This window comes from Chiloscyllium punctatum, chromosome 34 (genome assembly GCF_047496795.1).
Source record: "Chiloscyllium punctatum isolate Juve2018m chromosome 34, sChiPun1.3, whole genome shotgun sequence".
Lineage (NCBI taxonomy): Eukaryota > Metazoa > Chordata > Chondrichthyes > Orectolobiformes > Hemiscylliidae > Chiloscyllium > Chiloscyllium punctatum.
Window position 1 is genome coordinate 62,579,624 of NC_092772.1, and position 23,977 is coordinate 62,603,600.

The window sequence follows — 23,977 nt, forward strand, 5'->3', positions numbered from 1 at the left end:
TTTGGGAGTGTGCCTGACTGTAGTGGGGGTGTCAGTGAGATTGGGAAGGGAGTTGGGGAGTGTTTCTGCCTGTAGTGGGGGTGTCAGTGAGATTGGGAAGGGGGTTGGGGAGTGTGTCTGACTATAGTGGGGGTGTCAGTGAGTTTCGGAACTGGTCTGGGGAGTGTGTATGACTGTAGTGGGGTTGTCAGTGAGATTGGGAAGGGGTTTTGGGAGTGTGTCTGTCTGTAGTGGGGGTGTCAGTGAGATTGGGAAGGGGGTTGGGAGTGTGTCTGTCTGTAGTGGGGGTGTCAGTGAGATTGGGAAGGGGGTTGGGAGTGTGTCTGACCGTAGTGGGGTTGTCAGTGAGATTGGGAAGGGGTTTTGGGAGTGTGTCTGTCTGTAGTGGGGGTGTCAGTGAGATTGAGATGGTGTTTTGGGAGTGTGTCTGACTGTAGTGGGGGTGTCAGTGAGATTGGGAAGGGGTTTTGGGAGTGTGTCTGTCTGTAATGGGGGTGTCAGTGAGATTGGGAAGGGCATTGGGGAGTGTTTCTGCCTGTAGTGGGGGTGTCAGTGAGATTGGGAAGGGGGTTGGTAGTGTGTCTGACTGTAGTAGGGGTTATAGTGAGATTGGGAAGTGCGTTGGGGAGTGTTTCTGCCTGTAGTGGGGTTGTCAGTGAGATTGGGAAGGGGTTTTGGGAATGTGTCCGACTGTAGTGGGGGTTTCAGTGAGATTGGGAAGGGGGTTGGGGAGTGTGTCTGACTGTAGTGGGGCATCAGTGAGATTGGGAAGGGGATTTGGGAATGTGTCCGACTGTAGTGGGGGTTTCAGTGAGATTGGGAAGGGGGTTGGGGAGTGTGTCTGACTGTAGTGGGGGTTATGGTGAGATTGGAAAGGGGGTTGGGGAGTGTTTCTGTCTGCAGTGGGGGTGGCAGTGAGATTGGGAAGGGGGTTGGGGAGTGTGTCCGACTGTAGTGGGGGTTTCAGTGAGATTGGGAAGGGGGTTGGGGAGTGTGTCTGCCTGTAGTGGGGGTTATGGTGAGATTGGGAAGTGCGTTGGGGTGTGTTTCTGCCTGTAGTGGGGGTGGCAGTGAGATTGGGAAGGGGGTGAGGGGACTGTTTCAGATTGTATTGGGAGTGTCAGTGAGATTGGGACGGGATTTTGGGAGTGTGCCTGACTGTAGTGGGGGTGTCAGTCGGATAGGGAAGGGCATTGGGGAGTGTTTCTGCCTGTAGTGGGGGTGTCAGTGAGATTGGGAAGGGGGTTGGGAGTGTGTCTGACTGTAGTAGGGGTTATGGTGAGATTGGGAAGTGCGTTGGGGAGTGTTTATGCCTGTAGTGGGGGTGGCAGTGAGATTGGGAAGGGGATTGGTGAGAGTGTCTGACTGTAATGGGGTTTACAGTTTGATTGGGAAGGGGGCGAGGGGACTGTTTCTGACTGTAGTGGGGGTATCAGTGAGATTGGGAAGGGGATTGGGGAATGTGTCTGACTGTAGTGGGGGTTATGGTGAGATTGGGAAGGGGTTTTGGGAATGTGTCCGACTGTAGTGGGGGTTTCAGTGAGATTGGGAAGGGGGTTGGGGAGTGTGTCTGACTGTAGTGGGGCATCAGTGAGATTGGGAAGGGGATTTGGGAATGTGTCCGACTGTAGTGGGGGTTTCAGTGAGATTGGGAAGGGGGTTGGGGAGTGTGTCTGACTGTAGTGGGGGTTATGGTGAGATTGGAAAGGGGGTTGGGGAGTGTTTCTGTCTGCAGTGGGGGTGGCAGTGAGATTGGAAAGGTCATTGGGGAGTGTGTCTGACTGTAGTGGGGGTGTCAGTGACATTGGGAAGGGGATTGGGGAGTGTGTCTGTCCGTAGTGGGGGTGTCAGTCGGATTGGGAAGGGCATTGGGGAGTGTTTCTGCCTGTAGTGGATGTGTCACTGAGATTGGAAAGGTGGTTGGGGAATGTGTCTGACTGTACTGGAGGTTTCAGTGAGATTGGGAAGGGGGGGGGAGTGTTTCTGTCTGTAGTGGGGGTTACAGTGTGATTGGGAATGGGGTGGCGGGAGTGTGTCTGACTGTAGTGGGGGTTACAGTGTGATTGGGAAGGGGGCGAGGGGAGCGTTTCTGACTGTAATGGGGGTGTCAGTGAGTTTCAGAACGGGGCTGGGGAGTGTGTATGACTGTAGTGGGGGTGTCAGTGAGATTGGAAAGGGGTTTTTGGAATGTTTCTGACTGTAGTGGGAGTGTCAGTGAGGATGGGAAGGGCATTGGGGAGTGTTTCTCCCTGTAGTGAGGGTGTCAGTGAGATTGGGACAGGATTTTGGGAGTGTGTCTGACTGTAGTGGGTGTGTCAGTGAGATTCGGAACGGGTCTGGCGAGTGTGTATGACTGTAGTGGGGTTTGCAGTGTGATTGGGAAGGGGTTTTGGGAGTGTTTCTGTCTGTAGTGGGGGTGTCAGTCGGATTGGGAAGGGCATTGGGGAGTGTTTCTGCCTGTAGTGGGGGTGTCAGTGAGATTGGGAAGGGGGTTGGGGAGTGTGTCTCACTGTTGTAGGGGTTACAGTGAGATTGGGAAGGGGATTTGGGAATGTGTCTGACTGTAGTGGGGGTGTCAGTGAGATTGGGAAGGGGATTGGGGAGTGTGTCCGACTGTAGTGGGGGTTTCAGTGAGATTGGGAAGGGGGTTGGGGAGTGTGTCTGCCTGTAGTGGGGGTTATGGTGAGATTGGGAAGTGCGTTGGGGTGTGTTTCTGCCTGTAGTGGGGTTGTCAGTGAGATTGGAAAGGGGATTGGGGAGTGTGTCTGACTGTAGTGGGGTTAACAGTGTGAATGGGAAAGGGGGTGAGGGGACTGTTTCAGATTGTATTGGGAGTGTCAGTGAGATTGGGACGGGATTTTGGGAGTGTGCCTGACTGTAGTGGGGGTGTCAGTCGGATAGGGAAGGGCATTGGGGAGTGTTTCTGCCTGTAGTGGGGGTGTCAGTGAGATTGGGAAGGGGGTTGGGAGTGTGTCTGACTGTAGTGGGGGGTTATGGTGAGATTGGGAAGTGCGTTGGGGAGTGTTTCTGCCTGTAGTGGGGGTGGCAGTGAGATTGGAAAGGGGATTGGGGAGTGTGTCTGACTGTAGTGGGGTTAACAGTGTGAATGGGAAAGGGGTGAGGGGACTGTTTCTGACTGTAGTGGGGGTGTCAGTGAGATTGGGAAGGGGGTTGGGGAGTGTGTCTGATTGTAGTGAGGGTGTCAGTGAGATTGGGAAAGGGGTTGGAAGGCAGTTTGACTGTAGTGTGGGTTATAGTGAGATTGAGAAGGGGGTTGGGGAGTGTTTCTGCCTGTAGTGGGTCTGTCACTGAGATTGGAAAGGTGGTTATGGAGTGTGCCTGATTGTAGTGGGGGTTATAGTGAGATTGTGAAGGGGATGGGGAGTGTTTCTGCCTGTAGTGGGGGTGTCAGTGAGATTGGAAAGGGGTTTTTGGAATGTGTCTGACTGTAGTGGGAGTACAGTGAGATTGGGAAGGGGTGAGGGGACTGTTTCTGACTGTAGTGGGGGTGTCAGTGAGTTTCTGAACTGGTCTGGGGAGTGTGTATGACTGTAGTGGGGTTGTCACTGAGATTGGGAAGGGTTTTTGGGAGTGTGTCTGTCTGTAGTGGGGGTGTCAGTCGGATTGGGAAGGTCATTGGGGAGTGTTTCTGCCTGTAGTGGGGGTGTCAGTGAGATTGGGAAGGGGGTTGGGGAGTGTTTCTGCCTGTAGTGGGGGTTATGGTGAGATTGGGAAGGGCGTTGGGGAGTGTTTCTGCCTGTAGTGGGAGTGTCAGTGAGGATGGGAAGGGCATTGGGGAGTGTTTCTCCCTGTAGTGGGGGTTATAGTGAGATTGGGAAGGGGGTTTGGGAGTGTTTCTGCCTGTAGTGGGTCTGTCACTGAGATTGGGAAGGTGGTTATCGAGTGTGCCTGATTGTAGTGGGGGTGTCAGTGAGATTGGAAAGGGGTTTTTGGAATGTTTCTGACTGTAGTGGGAGTGTCAGTGAGGATGGGAAGGGCATTGGGGATTGTTTCTCCCTGTAGTGGGGGTGAGATTGGGAAGGGGATTGGGGAGAGTGTCTGACTGTAGTGGGGTTTACAGTGTGATTGGGAAGGGGGCGAGGGGAGTGTTTCTGACTGTAATGGGGGTGTCAGTGAGTACCAGAACAGGGCTGGGGAGTGTGTATGACTGTAGTGGGCGTTGTCAGTGAGATTGGAAAGAGGTTTTGGGAGTGTGTCTGTCTGTAGTGGGGGTGTCAGTCAGATTGGGAAGGGCATTGGGGAGTGTTTATGCCTGTAGTGGGGGTGTCAGTGAGATTGGGAAGGTATTTTAGGAATGTGTCTGACTGTAGTGCCCATTACAGTGTGATTGGGAAGGGCAATAGGGAGTGTTTCTGCCTGTAGTGAGGGTGTCAGTGAGATTGGGAAAGGGGATGGAAGGCAGTTTGACTGTAGTGTGGGTTATAGTGAGATTGGGAAGGGGGTTGGGGAGTGTTTCTGCCTGTAGTGGATGTGTCACTGAGATTGGGAAGGTGGTTATGGAGTGTGCCTGATTGTAGTGGGGGTTATAGTGAGATTGTGAAGGGGGTGGGGAGTATTTCTGCCTGTAGTGGGCGTGTCAGTGAGATTGGAAAGGGTTTTTTGGAATGTTTCTGACTGTAGTGGGAGTGTCAGTGAGGATGGGAAGGGCATTGGGGAGTGTTTCTCCCTGTAGTGGGGGTGTCAGTGAGATTGGGACAGGATTTTGGGAGTGTGCCTGACTGTAGTGGGGGTGTCAGTTGGATTGGGAAGGGGTTGGGGAGTGTGTCTGACTGTAGTGGGAGTTACAATGAGATTGGGACGGGATTTTGGGAGTGTGCCTGACTGTAGTGGGGGTATCAGTGTGATTAGGAAAGGGATTGGGGAATGTGTCTGACTGTAGTGGGGGTTATGGTGAGATTGGGAATTGCGTTGGGGAGTGTTTCTGCCTGTAGTGGGGGTGGCAGTGAGATTGGAAAGGGGATTGGGGAGTGTGTCTGACTGTAGTGGGGTTAACAGTGTGATTGGGAATGGGGTGGCAGGGGTGTGTCTGACTGTAGTGGGGGTTACAGTGTGATTGGGAAGGGGGTGAGGGGAGTGTTTCTGACTGTAGTGGGGTTTACAGTGTGATTGGGAAGGGGGCGAGGGGAGTGTTTCTGACTGTAGTGGGGGTGTCAGTGAGTTTCAGAACAGGGCTGGGGAGTGTGTATGACTGTAGTGGGCATTGTCAGTGAGATTGGAAAGAGGTTTTGGGAGTGTTTCTGCCTGTAGTGAGGGTGTCAGTGAGATTGGGAAAGGGGTTGGAAGGCAGTTTGACTGTAGTGTGGGTTATAGTGAGATTGAGAAGGGGGTTGGGGAGTGTTTCTGCCTGTAGTGGGTCTGTCACTGAGATTGGAAAGGTGGTTATGGAGTGTGCCTGATTGTAGTGGGGGTTATAGTGAGATTGTGAAGGGGGTGGGGAGTGTTTCTGCCTGTAGTGGGGGTGTCAGTGAGATTGGAAAGGGGTTTTTGGAATGTGTCTGACTGTAGTGGGAGTACAGTGAGATTGGGAAGGGGTGAGGGGACTGTTTCTGACTGTAGTGGGGGTGTCAGTGAGTTTCTGAACTGGTCTGGGGAGTGTGTATGACTGTAGTGGGGTTGTCACTGAGATTGGGAAGGGTTTTTGGGAGTGTGTCTGTCTGTAGTGGGGGTGTCAGTCGGATTGGGAAGGTCATTGGGGAGTGTTTCTGCCTGTAGTGGGGGTGTCAGTGAGATTGGGAAGGGGGTTGGGGAGTGTTTCTGCCTGTAGTGGGGGTTATGGTGAGATTGGGAAGGGCGTTGGGGAGTGTTTCTGCCTGTAGTGGGAGTGTCAGTGAGGATGGGAAGGGCATTGGGGAGTGTTTCTCCCTGTAGTGGGGGTTATAGTGAGATTGGGAAGGGGGTTTGGGAGTGTTTCTGCCTGTAGTGGGTCTGTCACTGAGATTGGGAAGGTGGTTATCGAGTGTGCCTGATTGTAGTGGGGGTGTCAGTGAGATTGGAAAGGGGTTTTTGGAATGTTTCTGACTGTAGTGGGAGTGTCAGTGAGGATGGGAAGGGCATTGGGGATTGTTTCTCCCTGTAGTGGGGGTGAGATTGGGAAGGGGATTGGGGAGAGTGTCTGACTGTAGTGGGGTTTACAGTGTGATTGGGAAGGGGGCGAGGGGAGTGTTTCTGACTGTAATGGGGGTGTCAGTGAGTACCAGAACAGGGCTGGGGAGTGTGTATGACTGTAGTGGGCGTTGTCAGTGAGATTGGAAAGAGGTTTTGGGAGTGTGTCTGTCTGTAGTGGGGGTGTCAGTCAGATTGGGAAGGGCATTGGGGAGTGTTTATGCCTGTAGTGGGGGTGTCAGTGAGATTGGGAAGGTATTTTAGGAATGTGTCTGACTGTAGTGCCCATTACAGTGTGATTGGGAAGGGCAATAGGGAGTGTTTCTGCCTGTAGTGAGGGTGTCAGTGAGATTGGGAAAGGGGATGGAAGGCAGTTTGACTGTAGTGTGGGTTATAGTGAGATTGGGAAGGGGGTTGGGGAGTGTTTCTGCCTGTAGTGGATGTGTCACTGAGATTGGGAAGGTGGTTATGGAGTGTGCCTGATTGTAGTGGGGGTTATAGTGAGATTGTGAAGGGGGTGGGGAGTATTTCTGCCTGTAGTGGGCGTGTCAGTGAGATTGGAAAGGGGTTTTTGGAATGTTTCTGACTGTAGTGGGAGTGTCAGTGAGGATGGGAAGGGCATTGGGGAGTGTTTCTCCCTGTAGTGGGGGTGTCAGTGAGATTGGGACAGGATTTTGGGAGTGTGCCTGACTGTAGTGGGGGTGTCAGTTGGATTGGGAAGGGGTTGGGGAGTGTGTCTGACTGTAGTGGGAGTTACAATGAGATTGGGACGGGATTTTGGGAGTGTGCCTGACTGTAGTGGGGGTGTCAGTTGGATTGGGAAGGGGATTTGGGAATGTGTCTGACTGTAGTGGGGGTTTCAGTGAGATTGGGAAGGGGGTTGGGGAGTGTGTCTGACTGTAGTGGGGGTTATGGTGAGATTGGGAAGTGCGTTGAGGTGTGTTTCTGCCTATAGTGGGGGTGTCAGTGAGATTGGGAAGGGGGTTGGGAGTGTGTCTGACTGTAGTGGGGGTGTCAGTGAGATTGGGAAGTGCGTTGGGGAGTGTTTCTGCCTGTAGTGGGGGTGGCAGTGAGATTGGGAAGGGGATTGGGGAGTGTGTCTGACTGTAGTGGGGTTTACAGTTTGATTGGGAAGGGGGCAAGGGGACTGTTTCTGACTGTAGTGGGGGTATCAGTGAGATTGGGAAAGGGATTGGGGAATGTGTCTGACTGTAGTGGGGGTTATGATGAGATTGGGAATTGCGTTGCCTGTAGTGGGGGTGGCAGTGAGATTGGAAAGGGGATTGGGGAGTGTGTCTGACTGTAGTGGGGTTAACAGTGTGAATGGGAAAGGGTTGAGGGGACTGTTTCAGACTGTATTGGGAGTGTCAGTGAGATTGGGACGGGATTTTGGGAATGTGTCTGACTGTAGTGGGGGTGTCAGTGAGATTGGAAAGGGGATTGGGGAGTGTGCCTGTCCGTAGTGGGGGTGTCAGTCGGATTGGGAAGGGCATTGGGGAGTGTTTCTGCCTGTAGTGGATGTGTCACTGAGATTGGAAAGGTGGTTGGGGAATGTGTCTGACTGTAGTGGGGGGTTATAGTGAGATTGGGAAGTGCGTTGGGGAGTGTTTCTGCCTGTAGTGGGGGTGGCAGTGAGATAGGGAAGGGGATTGGGGAGAGTGTCTGACTGTAGTGGGGTTTACAGTTTGATTGGGAAGGGGGCAAGGGGACTGTTTCTGACTGTAGTGGGGGTATCAGTGTGATTAGGAAAGGGATTGGGGAATGTGTCTGACTGTAGTGGGGGTTATGGTGAGATTGGGAATTGCGTTGGGGAGTGTTTCTGCCTGTAGTGGGGGTGGCAGTGAGATTGGAAAGGGGATTGGGGAGTGTGTCTGACTGTAGTGGGGTTAACAGTGTGATTGGGAATGGGGTGGCAGGGGTGTGTCTGACTGTAGTGGGGGTTACAGTGTGATTGGGAAGGGGGTGAGGGGAGTGTTTCTGACTGTAGTGGGGTTTACAGTGTGATTGGGAAGGGGGCGAGGGGAGTGTTTCTGACTGTAGTGGGGGTGTCAGTGAGTTTCAGAACAGGGCTGGGGAGTGTGTATGACTGTAGTGGGCATTGTCAGTGAGATTGGAAAGAGGTTTTGGGAGTGTTTCTGCCTGTAGTGAGGGTGTCAGTGAGATTGGGAAAGGGGTTGGAAGGCAGTTTGACTGTAGTGTGGGTTATAGTGAGATTGAGAAGGGGGTTGGGGAGTGTTTCTGCCTGTAGTGGGTCTGTCACTGAGATTGGAAAGGTGGTTATGGAGTGTGCCTGATTGTAGTGGGGGTTATAGTGAGATTGTGAAGGGGGTGGGGAGTGTTTCTGCCTGTAGTGGGGGTGTCAGTGAGATTGGAAAGGGGTTTTTGGAATGTGTCTGACTGTAGTGGGAGTACAGTGAGATTGGGAAGGGGTGAGGGGACTGTTTCTGACTGTAGTGGGGGTGTCAGTGAGTTTCTGAACTGGTCTGGGGAGTGTGTATGACTGTAGTGGGGTTGTCACTGAGATTGGGAAGGGTTTTTGGGAGTGTGTCTGTCTGTAGTGGGGGTGTCAGTCGGATTGGGAAGGTCATTGGGGAGTGTTTCTGCCTGTAGTGGGGGTGTCAGTGAGATTGGGAAGGGGGTTGGGGAGTGTTTCTGCCTGTAGTGGGGGTTATGGTGAGATTGGGAAGGGCGTTGGGGAGTGTTTCTGCCTGTAGTGGGAGTGTCAGTGAGGATGGGAAGGGCATTGGGGAGTGTTTCTCCCTGTAGTGGGGGTTATAGTGAGATTGGGAAGGGGGTTTGGGAGTGTTTCTGCCTGTAGTGGGTCTGTCACTGAGATTGGGAAGGTGGTTATCGAGTGTGCCTGATTGTAGTGGGGGTGTCAGTGAGATTGGAAAGGGGTTTTTGGAATGTTTCTGACTGTAGTGGGAGTGTCAGTGAGGATGGGAAGGGCATTGGGGATTGTTTCTCCCTGTAGTGGGGGTGAGATTGGGAAGGGGATTGGGGAGAGTGTCTGACTGTAGTGGGGTTTACAGTGTGATTGGGAAGGGGGCGAGGGGAGTGTTTCTGACTGTAATGGGGGTGTCAGTGAGTACCAGAACAGGGCTGGGGAGTGTGTATGACTGTAGTGGGCGTTGTCAGTGAGATTGGAAAGAGGTTTTGGGAGTGTGTCTGTCTGTAGTGGGGGTGTCAGTCAGATTGGGAAGGGCATTGGGGAGTGTTTATGCCTGTAGTGGGGGTGTCAGTGAGATTGGGAAGGTATTTTAGGAATGTGTCTGACTGTAGTGCCCATTACAGTGTGATTGGGAAGGGCAATAGGGAGTGTTTCTGCCTGTAGTGAGGGTGTCAGTGAGATTGGGAAAGGGGATGGAAGGCAGTTTGACTGTAGTGTGGGTTATAGTGAGATTGGGAAGGGGGTTGGGGAGTGTTTCTGCCTGTAGTGGATGTGTCACTGAGATTGGGAAGGTGGTTATGGAGTGTGCCTGATTGTAGTGGGGGTTATAGTGAGATTGTGAAGGGGGTGGGGAGTATTTCTGCCTGTAGTGGGCGTGTCAGTGAGATTGGAAAGGGGTTTTTGGAATGTTTCTGACTGTAGTGGGAGTGTCAGTGAGGATGGGAAGGGCATTGGGGAGTGTTTCTCCCTGTAGTGGGGGTGTCAGTGAGATTGGGACAGGATTTTGGGAGTGTGCCTGACTGTAGTGGGGGTGTCAGTTGGATTGGGAAGGGGTTGGGGAGTGTGTCTGACTGTAGTGGGAGTTACAATGAGATTGGGACGGGATTTTGGGAGTGTGCCTGACTGTAGTGGGGGTGTCAGTTGGATTGGGAAGGGGATTTGGGAATGTGTCTGACTGTAGTGGGGGTTTCAGTGAGATTGGGAAGGGGGTTGGGGAGTGTGTCTGACTGTAGTGGGGGTTATGGTGAGATTGGGAAGTGCGTTGAGGTGTGTTTCTGCCTATAGTGGGGGTGTCAGTGAGATTGGGAAGGGGGTTGGGAGTGTGTCTGACTGTAGTGGGGGTGTCAGTGAGATTGGGAAGTGCGTTGGGGAGTGTCTCTGCCTGTAGTGGGGGTGGCAGTGAGATTGGGAAGGGGATTGGGGAGTGTGTCTGACTGTAGTGGGGTTTACAGTTTGATTGGGAAGGGGGCAAGGGGACTGTTTCTGACTGTAGTGGGGGTATCAGTGAGATTGGGAAAGGGATTGGGGAATGTGTCTGACTGTAGTGGGGGTTATGATGAGATTGGGAATTGCGTTGCCTGTAGTGGGGGTGGCAGTGAGATTGGAAAGGGGATTGGGGAGTGTGTCTGACTGTAGTGGGGTTAACAGTGTGAATGGGAAAGGGTTGAGGGGACTGTTTCAGACTGTATTGGGAGTGTCAGTGAGATTGGGACGGGATTTTGGGAATGTGTCTGACTGTAGTGGGGGTGTCAGTGAGATTGGAAAGGGGATTGGGGAGTGTGCCTGTCCGTAGTGGGGGTGTCAGTCGGATTGGGAAGGGCATTGGGGAGTGTTTCTGCCTGTAGTGGATGTGTCACTGAGATTGGAAAGGTGGTTGGGGAATGTGTCTGACTGTAGTGGGGGGTTATAGTGAGATTGGGAAGTGCGTTGGGGAGTGTTTCTGCCTGTAGTGGGGGTGGCAGTGAGATAGGGAAGGGGATTGGGGAGAGTGTCTGACTGTAGTGGGGTTTACAGTTTGATTGGGAAGGGAGCAAGGGGACTGTTTCTGACTGTAGTGGGGGTATCAGTGTGATTAGGAAAGGGATTGGGGAATGTGTCTGACTGTAGTGGGGGTTATGGTGAGATTGGGAATTGCGTTGGGGAGTGTTTCTGCCTGTAGTGGGGGTGGCAGTGAGATTGGAAAGGGGATTGGGGAGTGTGTCTGACTGTAGTGGGGTTAACAGTGTGATTGGGAATGGGGTGGCAGGGGTGTGTCTGACTGTAGTGGGGGTTACAGTGTGATTGGGAAGGGGGTGAGGGGAGTGTTTCTGACTGTAGTGGGGTTTACAGTGTGATTGGGAAGGGGGCGAGGGGAGTGTTTCTGACTGTAGTGGGGGTGTCAGTGAGTTTCAGAACAGGGCTGGGGAGTGTGTATGACTGTAGTGGGCATTGTCAGTGAGATTGGAAAGAGGTTTTGGGAGTGTTTCTGCCTGTAGTGAGGGTGTCAGTGAGATTGGGAAAGGGGTTGGAAGGCAGTTTGACTGTAGTGTGGGTTATAGTGAGATTGAGAAGGGGGTTGGGGAGTGTTTCTGCCTGTCGTGGGTCTGTCACTGAGATTGGAAAGGTGGTTATGGAGTGTGCCTGATTGTAGTGGGGGTTATAGTGAGATTGTGAAGGGGGTGGGGAGTGTTTCTGCCTGTAGTGGGGGTGTCAGTGAGATTGGAAAGGGGTTTTTGGAATGTGTCTGACTGTAGTGGGAGTACAGTGAGATTGGGAAGGGGTGAGGGGACTGTTTCTGACTGTAGTGGGGGTGTCAGTGAGATTCGGAACGGGTCTGGCGAGTGTGTATGACTGTAGTGGGGTTGTCAGTGAAATTGGGAAGGGGTTTTGGGAGTGTTTCTGTCTGTAGTGGGGGTGTCAGTCGGATTGGGAAGGGCATTGGGGAGTGTTTCTGCCTGTAGTGGGGGTGTCAGTGAGATTGGGAAGGGGGTTGGGGAGTGTGTCTCACTGTTGTAGGGGTTACAGTGAGATTGGGAAGGGGATTTGGGAATGTGTCTGACTGTAGTGGGGGTTTCAGTGAGATTGGGAAGGGGGTTGGGGAGTGTGTCTGCCTGTAGTGGGGGTTATGGTGAGATTGGGAAGTGCGTTGGGGTGTGTTTCTGCCTGTAGTGGGGTTGTCAGTGAGATTGGAAAGGGGATTGGGGAGTGTGTCTGACTGTAGTGGGGTTAACAGTGTGAATGGGAAAGGGGGTGAGGGGACTGTTTCAGACTGTATTGGGAGTGTCAGTGAGATTGGGACGGGATTTTGGGAGTGTGCCTGACTGTAGTGGGGGTGTCAGTCGGATTGGGAAGGTCATTGGGGAGTGTTTCTGCCTGTAGTGGGGGTGTCAGTGAGATTGGGAAGGGGGTTGGGAGTGTGTCTGACTGTAGTAGGGGTTACAGTGAGATTGGTAAAGGGGTTGGGGAGTGTTTCTGCCTGTATTGGGGGTGTCAGTGAGATTGGGAAGGGGTTTGGGAGTGTGTCTGACTGAGTAGGGGTTATAGTGAGATTGGGAAGTGGGTGAGGGGACTGTTTCTGACTGTAGTGGGGGTGTCAGTGAGATTGGGAAGGGGGTTGGGGAGTGTGTCTGACTGTAGTAGGGGTTACAGTGAGATTGGTAAGGGGGTTGGGGAGTGTTTCTGCCTGTATTGGGGGTTATGGTGAGATTGGGAAGTGCGTTGGGGAGTGTTTCTGCCTGTAGTGGGGGTGTCAGTGAGATTGGGAAGGGGTTTGGGAGTGTGTCTGACTGTAGTAGGGGTTATAGTGAGATTGGGAAGTGGGTGAGGGGACTGTTTCTGACTGTAGTGGGGTTGTCAGTGAGATTGGGAAGGGGGTTGGGGAGTGTATCTGACTGTAGTGGGGGCATCAGTGAGATTGGGAAGGGGATTTGGGAATGTGTCTGACTGTAGTGGGGGTTTCAGTGAGATTGGGAAGGGGGTTGGGGAGTGTGTCTGACTGTAGTGGGGGTTATGGTGAGATTGGGAAGTGCGTTGAGGTGTGTTTCTGCCTATAGTGGGGGTGTCAGTGAGATAGGGAAGGGGGTTGGGAGTGTGTCTGACTGTAGTAGGGGTTATAGTGAGATTGGGAAGTGGGTGAGGGGACTGTTTCTGACTGTAGTGGGGGTGTCAGTGAGATTGGGAAGGGGGTTGGGGAGTGTGTCTGACTGTAGTAGGGGTTACAGTGAGATTGGTAAGGGGGTTGGGGAGTGTTTCTGCCTGTATTGGGGGTTATGGTGAGATTGGGAAGTGCATTGGGGAGTGTTTCTGCCTGTAGTGGGGGTGTCAGTGAGATTGGGAAGGGGTTTGGGAGTGTGTCTGACTGTAGTAGGGGTTATAGTGAGATTGGGAAGTGGGTGAGGGGACTGTTTCTGACTGTAGTGGGGTTGTCAGTGAGATTGGGAAGGGGGTTGGGGAGTGTGTCTGACTGTAGTGGGGGCATCAGTGAGATTGGGAATGGGATTTGGGAATGTGTCTGACTGTAGTGGGGGTTTCAGTGAGATTGGGAAGGGGGTTGGGGAGTGTGTCTGACTGTAGTGGGGGTTATGGTGAGATTGGGAAGTGCGTTGAGGTGTGTTTCTGCCTATAGTGGGGGTGTCAGTGAGATTGGGAAGGGGATGGGAGTGTGTCTGACTGTAGTGGGGGTGTCAGTGAGATTGGGAAGTGCGTTGGGGAGTGTTTCTGCCTGTAGTGGGGGTGGCAGTGAGATTGGGAAGGGGATTGGGGAGTGTGTCTGACTGTAGTGGGGTTTACAGTTTGATTGGGAAGGGGGCGAGGGGACTGTTTCTGACTGTAGTGGGGGTATCAGTGAGATTGGGAAAGGGATTGGGGAATGTGTCTGACTGTAGTGGGGGTTATGGTGAGATTGGGAATTGCGTTGGGGAGTGTTTCTGCCTGTAGTGGAGGTGGCAGTGAGATTGGAAAGGGGATTGGGGAGTGTGTCTGACTGTAGTGGGGTTAACAGTGTGAATGGGAAAGGGGTGAGGGGACTGTTTCAGACTGTATTGGGAGTGTCAGTGAGATTGGGACGGGATTTTGGGAATGTGTCTGACTGTAGTGGGGGTGTCAGTGAGATTGGGAAGGGGGTTGGGGAGTGTGTCTGACTGTAGTAGGGGTTACAGTGAGATTGGTAAGGGGGTTGGGGAGTGTTTCTGCCTGTATTGGGGGTTATGGTGAGATTGGGAAGTGCGTTGGGGAGTGTTTCTGCCTGTAGTGGGGGTGTCAGTGAGATTGGGAAGGGGTTTGGGAGTGTGTCTGACTGTAGTAGGGGTTATAGTGAGATTGGGAAGTGGGTGAGGGGACTGTTTCTGACTGTAGTGGGGTTGTCAGTGAGATTGGGAAGGGGGTTGGGGAGTGTGTCTGACTGTAGTGGGGGCATCAGTGAGATTGGGAAGGAGATTTAGGAATGTGTCTGACTGTAGTGGGGGTTTCAGTGAGATTGGGAAGGGGGTTGGGGAGTGTGTCTGACTGTAGTGGGGGTTATGGTGAGATTGGGAAGTGCGTTGAGGTGTGTTTCTGCCTATAGTGGGGGTGTCAGTGAGATTGGGAAGGGGGTTGGGAGTGTGTCTGACTGTAGTGGGGGTGGCAGTGAGATTGGGAAGTGCGTTGGGGAGTGTTTCTGCCTGTAGTGGGGGTGGCAGTGAGATTGGGAAGGGGATTGGGGAGTGTGTCTGACTGTAGTGGGGTTTACAGTTTGATTGGGAAGGGGGCGAGGGGACTGTTTCTGACTGTAGTTGGGGTATCAGTGAGATTGGGAAAGGGATTGGGGAATGTGTCTGACTGTAGTGGGGGTTATGATGAGATTGGGAATTGCGTTGCCTGTAGTGGGGGTGGCAGTGAGATTGGAAAGGGGATTGGGGAGTGTGTCTGACTGTAGTGGGGTTAACAGTGTGAATGGGAAAGGGTTGAGGGGACTGTTTCAGACTGTATTGGGAGTGTCAGTGAGATTGGGACGGGATTTTGGGAATGTGTCTGACTGTAGTGGGGGTGTCAGTGAGATTGGAAAGGGGATTGGGGAGTGTGTCTGTCCGTAGTGGGGGTGTCAGTCGGATTGGGAAGGGCATTGGGGAGTGTTTCTGCCTGTAGTGGATGTGTCACTGAGATTGGAAAGGTGGTTGGGGAATGTGTCTGACTGTAGTGGGGGGTTATAGTGAGATTGGGAAGTGCGTTGGGGAGTGTTTCTGCCTGTAGTGGGGGTGGCAGTGAGATAGGGAAGGGGATTGGGGAGAGTGTCTGACTGTAGTGGGGTTTACAGTTTGATTGGGAAGGGGGCAAGGGGACTGTTTCTGACTGTAGTGGGGGTATCAGTGTGATTAGGAAAGGGATTGGGGAATGTGTCTGACTGTAGTGGGGGTTATGGTGAGATTGGGAATTGCGTTGGGGAGTGTTTCTGCCTGTAGTGGGGGTGGCAGTGAGATTGGAAAGGGGATTGGGGAGTGTGTCTGACTGTAGTGGGGTTAACAGTGTGATTGGGAATGGGGTGGCAGGGGTGTGTCTGACTGTAGTGGGGGTTACAGTGTGATTGGGAAGGGGGTGAGGGGAGTGTTTCTGACTGTAGTGGGGTTTACAGTGTGATTGGGAAGGGGGCGAGGGGAGTGTTTCTGACTGTAGTGGGGGTGTCAGTGAGTTTCAGAACAGGGCTGGGGAGTGTGTATGACTGTAGTGGGCGTTGTCAGTGAGATTGGAAAGAGGTTTTGGGAGTGTTTCTGCCTGTAGTGGGGGTGTCAGTGAGATTGGGAAGGTATTTTAGGAATGTGTCTGACTGTAGTGCCCATTACAGTGTGATTGGGAAGGGCAATGGGGAGCGTTTCTGCCTGTAGTGAGGGTGTCAGTGAGATTGGGAAGGGGGTTGGAAGCGTGTTTGACTGCAGTGGGGGTTATAGTGAGATTGGGAAGGGGTTTTGGAGTGTTTCTGCCTGTAGTGGGGGTGTCAGTGAGATTGGGAAGTGGTTTTGGAGTGTGTCTGACTGTAGTAGGGGTTACAGTGAGATTGGTAAGAGGGTTGGGGAGTGTTTCTGCCTGTAGTGGGGGTAATGGTGAGATTGGGAAGTGTGTTGGGGAGTGTTTCTGCCTGTAGTGGGGGTGGCAGTGAGATTGGAAAGGAGATTGGGGAGTGTGACTGTAGTGGGGTTTACAGTGTGATTGGGAATGGGTGGGGGGACTGTTTCTGACTGTAGTGGGGGTGTCAGTGAGATTGGGAAGGGGGTTGGGAGTGTGTCTGACTGTAGTGGGGGTAATGGTGAGATTGGGAAGTGCGGTGGGGAGTGTTTCTGCCTGTAGTGGGGGTGGCAGTGAGATTGGGAAGGGGGTTGGGAGTGTGTCTGACTGTAGTAGGGGTTATAGTGAGATTGGGAAGGGGTTTTGGGAGTGTTTCTGCCTGTAGTGGGGGTTATGGTGAGATTGGGGAGTGTGTCTGACTGTAGTGGGGGTGTCAGTGAGATTGGGAAGGGGGTTGGGAGTGTTTCTGACTGTAGTAGGGGTTATAGTGAGATTGGGAAGGCGGTTGGGGAGAGTTTCTACCTGTAGTGGGGGTGTCAGTGAGATTGGGATGGGGTTTTGGGAGTGTGCCTGATTAGCGGGGGAGTCTGTGAGATTGGGAAGGGGGTTGGGGAGTGTGTCTGACTGTAGTGGGGCGTCAGTGAGATTGGGAAGGGGATTTGGGAATGTGTCCGACTGTAGTGGGGGCTTCAGTGAGATTGGGAAGGGGATGTGGGAGTGTGTCTGACTGTAGTGGGGGTAATGGTGAGATTGGGAAGTGCGGTGGGGAGTGTTTCTGCCTGTAGTGGGGGTGGCAGTGAGATTGGAAAGGGGATTGGGGAGTGTGTCTGACTGTAGTGGGGTTTACAGTGTGATTGGAAAGTGGGTGAGGGGACTGTTTCTGACTGTAGTGGGGGTGTCAGTGAGATTGGGAAGGGGGTTGGGGAGTGTGTCTGACTAGTAGGGGTTATAGGGAGATTGAGAAGGTGGTTGGGGTGTGGTTCTGCCTGTAGTGGGGTTGTCAGTGAGATTGGGAAGGGGATTTGGGAATGTGTCGACTGTAGTGGGGGTTTCAGTGAGATTGGGAAGGGGGTTGGGCAGTTTGTCTGACTGTAGTGGGGGTTATGGTGAGATTGGGAAGGGGGTTGGGGAGTGTTTCTGTCTGCAGTGGGGGTGGCAGTGAGATTTGAAAGGGGATTGGGGAGTGTGTCTGACTGTAGTGGGGTTTGCAGTGTGATTGGGAAGGGGGTGAGGGGACTGTTTCTGACTGTAGTGGGGGTGTCAGTGAGATTGGGACAGGGTTTTGGGAGTGTGTCTGACTGTAGTAGGGGTTACAGTGAGATTGGTAAAGGGGTTGGGGAGTGTTTCTGCCTGTATTGGGGGTTATGGTGAGATTGGGAAGTGCGTTGGGGAGTGTTTCTGCCTGTAGTGGGGGTGTCAGTGAGATTGGGAAGGGGTTTGGGAGTGTGTCTGACTGAGTAGGGGTTATAGTGAGATTGGGAAGTGGGTGAGGGGACTGTTTCTGACTGTAGTGGGGGTGGCAGTGAGATTGGGAAGGGGGTTGGGGAGTGTGTCTGACTGTAGTAGGGGTTACAGTGAGATTGGTAAGGGGGTTGGGGAGTGTTTCTGCCTGTATTGGGGGTTATGGTGAGATTGGGAAGTGCGTTGGGGACTGTTTCTGCCTGTAGTGGGGGTGTCAGTGAGATTGGGAAGGGGTTTGGGAGTGTGTCTGACTGTAGTAGGGGTTATAGTGAGATTGGGAAGTGGGTGAGGGGACTGTTTCTGACTGTAGTGGGGTTGTCAGTGAGATTGGGAAGGGGGTTGGGGAGTGTGTCTGACTGTAGTGGGGGCATCAGTGAGATTGGGAAGGGGATTTGGGAATGTGTCTGACTGTAGTGGGGGTTTCAGTGAGATTGGGAAGGGGGTTGGGGAGTGTGTCTGACTGTAGTGGGGGTTATGGTGAGATTGGGAAGTGCGTTGAGGTGTGTTTCTGCCTATAGTGGGGGTGTCAGTGAGATTGGGAAGGGGGTTGGGAGTGTGTCTGACTGTAGTGGGGGTGTCAGTGAGATTGGGAAGTGCGTTGGGGAGTGTTTCTGCCTGTAGTGGGGGTGGCAGTGAGATTGGGAAGGGGATTGGGGAGTGTGTCTGACTGTAGTGGGGTTAACAGTTTGATTGGGAAGGGGGCGAGGGGACTGTTTCTGACTGTAGTGGGGGTATCAGTGAGATTGGGAAAGGGATTGGGGAATGTGTCTGACTGTAGTGGGGGTTATGGTGAGATTGGGAATTGCGTTGGGGAGTGTTTCTGCCTGTAGTGGGGGTTGCAGTGAGATTGGAAAGGGGATTGGGGAGTGTGTCTGACTGTAGTGGGGTTAACAGTGTGAATGGGAAAGGGGTGAGGGGACTGTTTCAGACTGTATTGGGAGTGTCAGTGAGATTGGGACGGGATTTTGGGAATGTGTCTGACTGTAGTGGGGGTGTCAGTGAGATTGGAAAGGGGATTGGAAAGGGGATTGGGGAGTGTGTCTGTCCGTAGTGGGGGTGTCAGTCGGATTGGGAAGGGCATTGGGGAGTGTTTCTGCCTGTAGTGGATGTGTCACTGAGATTGGAAAGGTGGTTGGGGAATGTGTCTGACTGTAGTGGGGGGTTATAGTGAGATTGGGAAGTGCGTTGGGGAGTGTTTCTGCCTGTAGTGGGGGTGGCAGTGAGATAGGGAAGGGGATTGGGGAGAGTGTCTGACTGTAGTGGGGTTTACAGTTTGATTGGGAAGGGGGCAAGGGGACTGTTTCTGACTGTAGTGGGGGTATCAGTGTGATTAGGAAAGGGATTGGGGAATGTGTCTGACTGTAGTGGGGGTTATGGTGAGATTGGGAATTGCGTTGGGGAGTGTTTCTGCCTGTAGTGGGGGTGGCAGTGAGATTGGAAAGGGGATTGGGGAGTGTGTCTGACTGTAGTGGGGTTAACAGTGTGATTGGGAATGGGGTGGCAGGGGTGTGTCTGACTGTAGTGGGGGTTACAGTGTGATTGGGAAGGGGGTGAGGGGAGTGTTTCTGACTGTAGTGGGGTTTACAGTGTGATTGGGAAGGGGGCGAGGGGAGTGTTTCTGACTGTAGTGGGGGTGTCAGTGAGTTTCAGAACAGGGCTGGGGAGTGTGTATGACTGTAGTGGGCGTTGTCAGTGAGATTGGAAAGAGGTTTTGGGAGTGTTTCTGCCTGTAGTGGGGGTGTCAGTGAGATTGGGAAGGTATTTTAGGAATGTGTCTGACTGTAGTGCCCATTACAGTGTGATTGGGAAGGGCAATGGGGAGCGTTTCTGCCTGTAGTGAGGGTGTCCGTGAGATTGGGAAGGGGGTTGGAAGCGTGTTTGACTGCAGTGGGGGTTATAGTGAGATTGGGAAGTGCGTTGGGGAGTGTTTCTGCCTGTAGTGGGGTTGTCAGTGAGATTGGGAAGGGGTTTTGGGAATGTGTCCGACTGTAGTGGGGGTTTCAGTGAGATTGGGAAGGGGGTTGGGGAGTGTGTCTGACTGTAGTGGGGCATCAGTGAGATTGGGAAGGGGATTTGGGAATGTGTCCGACTGTAGTGGGGGTTTCAGTGAGATTGGGAAGGGGGTTGGGGAGTGTGTCTGACTGTAGTGGGGGTTATGGTGAGATTGGAAAGGGGGTTGGGGAGTGTTTCTGTCTGCAGTGGGGGTGGCAGTGAGATTGGGAAGGGGGTTGGGGAGTGTGTCCGACTGTAGTGGGGGTTTCAGTGAGATTGGGAAGGGGGTTGGGGAGTGTGTCTGCCTGTAGTGGGGGTTATGGTGAGATTGGGAAGTGCGTTGGGGTGTGTTTCTGCCTGTAGTGGGGTTGTCAGTGAGATTGGAAAGGGGATTGGGGAGTGTGTCTGACTGTAGTGGGGTTAACAGTGTGAATGGGAAAGGGGGTGAGGGGACTGTTTCAGATTGTATTGGGAGTGTCAGTGAGATTGGGACGGGATTTTGGGAGTGTGCCTGACTGTAGTGGGGGTGTCAGTCGGATAGGGAAGGGCATTGGGGAGTGTTTCTGCCTGTAGTGGGGGTGTCAGTGAGATTGGGAAGGGGGTTGGGAGTGTGTCTGACTGTAGTAGGGGTTATGGTGAGATTGGGAAGTGCGTTGGGGAGTGTTTATGCCTGTAGTGGGGGTGGCAGTGAGATTGGGAAGGGGATTGGTGAGAGTGTCTGACTGTAATGGGGTTTACAGTTTGATTGGGAAGGGGGCGAGGGGACTGTTTCTGACTGTAGTGGGGGTATCAGTGAGATTGGGAAGGGGATTGGGGAATGTGTCTGACTGTAGTGGGGGTTATGGTGAGATTGGGAAGGGGTTTTGGGAATGTGTCTGACTGTAGTGGGGGTTTCAGTGAGATTGGGAAGGGGGTTGGGGAGTGTGTCTGACTGTAGTGGGGCATCAGTGAGATTGGGAAGGGGATTTGGGAATGTGTCCGACTGTAGTGGGGGTTTCAGTGAGATTGGGAAGGGGGTTGGGGAGTGTGTCTGACTGTAGTGGGGGTTATGGTGAGATTGGAAAGGGGGTTGGGGAGTGTGTCTGTCCGTAGTGGGGGTGTCAGTCGGATTGGGAAGGGCATTGGGGAGTGTTTCTGCCTGTAGTGGATGTGTCACTGAGATTGGAAAGGTGGTTGGGGAATGTGTCTGACTGTACTGGAGGTTTCAGTGAGATTGGGAAGGGGGGGGGAGTGTTTCTGTCTGTAGTGGGGGTTACAGTGTGATTGGGAATGGGGTGGCGGGAGTGTGTCTGACTGTAGTGGGGGTTACAGTGTGATTGGGAAGGGGGCGAGGGGAGCGTTTCTGACTGTAATGGGGGTGTCAGTGAGTTTCAGAACGGGGCTGGGGAGTGTGTATGACTGTAGTGGGGGTGTCAGTGAGATTGGAAAGGGGTTTTTGGAATGTTTCTGACTGTAGTGGGAGTGTCAGTGAGGATGGGAAGGGCATTGGGGAGTGTTTCTCCCTGTAGTGAGGGTGTCAGTGAGATTGGGACAGGATTTTGGGAGTGTGTCTGACTGTAGTGGGTGTGTCAGTGAGATTCGGAACGGGTCTGGCGAGTGTGTATGACTGTAGTGGGGTTTGCAGTGTGATTGGGAAGGGGTTTTGGGAGTGTTTCTGTCTGTAGTGGGGGTGTCAGTCGGATTGGGAAGGGCATTGGGGAGTGTTTCTGCCTGTAGTGGGGGTGTCAGTGAGATTGGGAAGGGGGTTGGGGAGTGTGTCTCACTGTTGTAGGGGTTACAGTGAGATTGGGAAGGGGATTTGGGAATGTGTCTGACTGTAGTGGGGGTGTCAGTGAGATTGGGAAGGGGATTGGGGAGTGTGTCCGACTGTAGTGGGGGTTTCAGTGAGATTGGGAAGGGGGTTGGGGAGTGTGTCTGCCTGTAGTGGGGGTTATGGTGAGATTGGGAAGTGCGTTGGGGTGTGTTTCTGCCTGTAGTGGGGTTGTCAGTGAGATTGGAAAGGGGATTGGGGAGTGTGTCTGACTGTAGTGGGGTTAACAGTGTGAATGGGAAAGGGGGTGAGGGGACTGTTTCAGATTGTATTGGGAGTGTCAGTGAGATTGGGACGGGATTTTGGGAGTGTGCCTGACTGTAGTGGGGGTGTCAGTCGGATAGGGAAGGGCATTGGGGAGTGTTTCTGCCTGTAGTGGGGGTGTCAGTGAGATTGGGAAGGGGGTTGGGAGTGTGTCTGACTGTAGTGGGGGGTTATGGTGAGATTGGGAAGTGCGTTGGGGAGTGTTTCTGCCTGTAGTGGGGGTGGCAGTGAGATTGGAAAGGGGATTGGGGAGTGTGTCTGACTGTAGTGGGGTTAACAGTGTGAATGGGAAAGGGGTGAGGGGACTGTTTCTGACTGTAGTGGGGGTGTCAGTGAGATTGGGAAGGGGGTTGGGGAGTGTGTCTGATTGTAGTGAGGGTGTCAGTGAGATTGGGAAAGGGGTTGGAAGGCAGTTTGACTGTAGTGTGGGTTATAGTGAGATTGAGAAGGGGGTTGGGGAGTGTTTCTGCCTGTAGTGGGTCTGTCACTGAGATTGGAAAGGTGGTTATGGAGTGTGCCTGATTGTAGTGGGGGTTATAGTGAGATTGTGAAGGGGGTGGGGAGTGTTTCTGCCTGTAGTGGGGGTGTCAGTGAGATTGGAAAGGGGTTTTTGGAATGTGTCTGACTGTAGTGGGAGTACAGTGAGATTGGGAAGGGGTGAGGGGACTGTTTCTGACTGTAGTGGGGGTGTCAGTGAGTTTCTGAACTGGTCTGGGGAGTGTGTATGACTGTAGTGGGGTTGTCACTGAGATTGGGAAGGGTTTTTGGGAGTGTGTCTGTCTGTAGTGGGGGTGTCAGTCGGATTGGGAAGGTCATTGGGGAGTGTTTCTGCCTGTAGTGGGGGTGTCAGTGAGATTGGGAAGGGGGTTGGGGAGTGTTTCTGCCTGTAGTGGGGGTGTCAGTGAGTTTCAGAATGGGTCTGGGGAGTGTGTATGACTGTAGTGGGGTTGTCAGTGAGATTGGGAAGAGGTCTTGGGACAGTGTCTGTCTGTAGTGGGGGTGTCAGTCGGATTGGGAAGGTCATTGGGGAGTGTTTCTGCCTGTAGTGGGGGTGTCAGTGAGATTGGGAAGGGGGTTGGGAGTGTGTCTGACTGTAGTAGGGGTTACAGTGAGATTGGTAAAGGGGTTGGGGAGTGTTTCTGCCTGTATTGGGGGTTATGGTGAGATTGGGAAGTGCGTTGGGGAGTGTTTCTGCCTGTAGTGGGGGTGTCAGTGAGATTGGGAAGGGGTTTGGGAGTGTGTCTGACTGTAGTAGGGGTTATAGTGAGATTGGGAAGTGGGTGAGGGGACTGTTTCTGACTGTAGTGGGGGTGTCAGTGAGATTGGGAAGGGGGTTGGGGAGTGTGTCTGACTGTAGTAGGGGTTACAGTGAGATTGGTAAGGGGGTTGGGGAGTGTTTCTGCCTGTATTGGGGGTTATGGTGAGATTGGGAAGTGCGTTGGGGAGTTTTTCTGCCTGTAGTGGGGGTGTCAGTGAGATTGGGAAGGGGTTTGGGAGTGTGTCTGACTGTAGTAGGGGTTATAGTGAGATTGGGAAGTGGGTGAGGGGACTGTTTCTGACTGTAGTGGGGGTGTCAGTGAGATTGGGAAGGGGGTTGGGGAGTGTGTCTGACTGTAGTAGGGGTTATAGGGAGATTGAGAAGGTGGTTGGGGTGTGTTTCTGCCTGTAGTGGGGTTGTCAGTGAGATTGGGAAGGGGATTTGGGAATGTGTCGACTGTAGTGGGGGTGTCAGTGAGTTTTCGAACGGGTCTGAGGAGTGTGTATGACTGTAGTGGAGTTGTCAGTGAGATTGGGAAGGGGGTTGGGAGTGTGTCTGACTGTAGTAGGGGTTATAGGGAGATTGAGAAGGTGGTTGGGGTGTGTTTCTGACTGTAGTGGGGGTGTCAGTGAGATTGGGAAGGGGGTTGTGGAGTGTGTATGACTGTAGTGGGGTTGTCAGGGAGATTGGGAAGGGGTCTTGGGAGAGTGTCGGTCTGTAGTGGGGGTGTCAGTCGGATTGGGAAGGGGGTTGGGAGTGTGTCTGACTGTAGTAGGGGTTACAGTGAGATTGGGAAGGGGGTGAGGGGACTGTTTCTGACTGTAGTGGGGGTATCAGCGAGATTGGGACGGGGTTTTGGGAGTGTGCCTGACTGTAGTGGGGGTGTCGGTGAGATTGGGAAGTGCGTTGGGGTGTGTTTCTGCCTGTAGTGGGGGTGTCAGTGAGATTGGAACAGGGTTTTGGGAGTGTGCCTGACTGTAGTGGGGGTGTGAGTGAGTTTCGGAACGGGTCTGGGGAGTGTGTATGACTGTAGGGTTGTCAGTGAGATTGAGAAGGGGTTTTGGGAGTGTTTTTGTCTGTAGTGGGGGTGTCAGTCGGATTTGGAAGGGCATTGGGGAGTGTTTCTGCCTGTAGTGGGGTGTCAGTGAGATTGGGAAGGGGATTGGGGAGTGTGTCTGACTGTAGTGGGGTTAACAGTGTGAATGGGAAAGGGGTGAGGGGACTGTTTCAGACTGTATTGGGAGTGTCAGTGAGATTGGGACGGGATTTTGGGAATGTGTCTGACTGTAGTGGGGGTGTCAGTGAGATTGGAAAGGGGATTGGAAAGGGGATTGGGGAGTGTGTCTGTCCGTAGTGGGGGTGTCAGTCGGATTGGGAAGGGCATTGG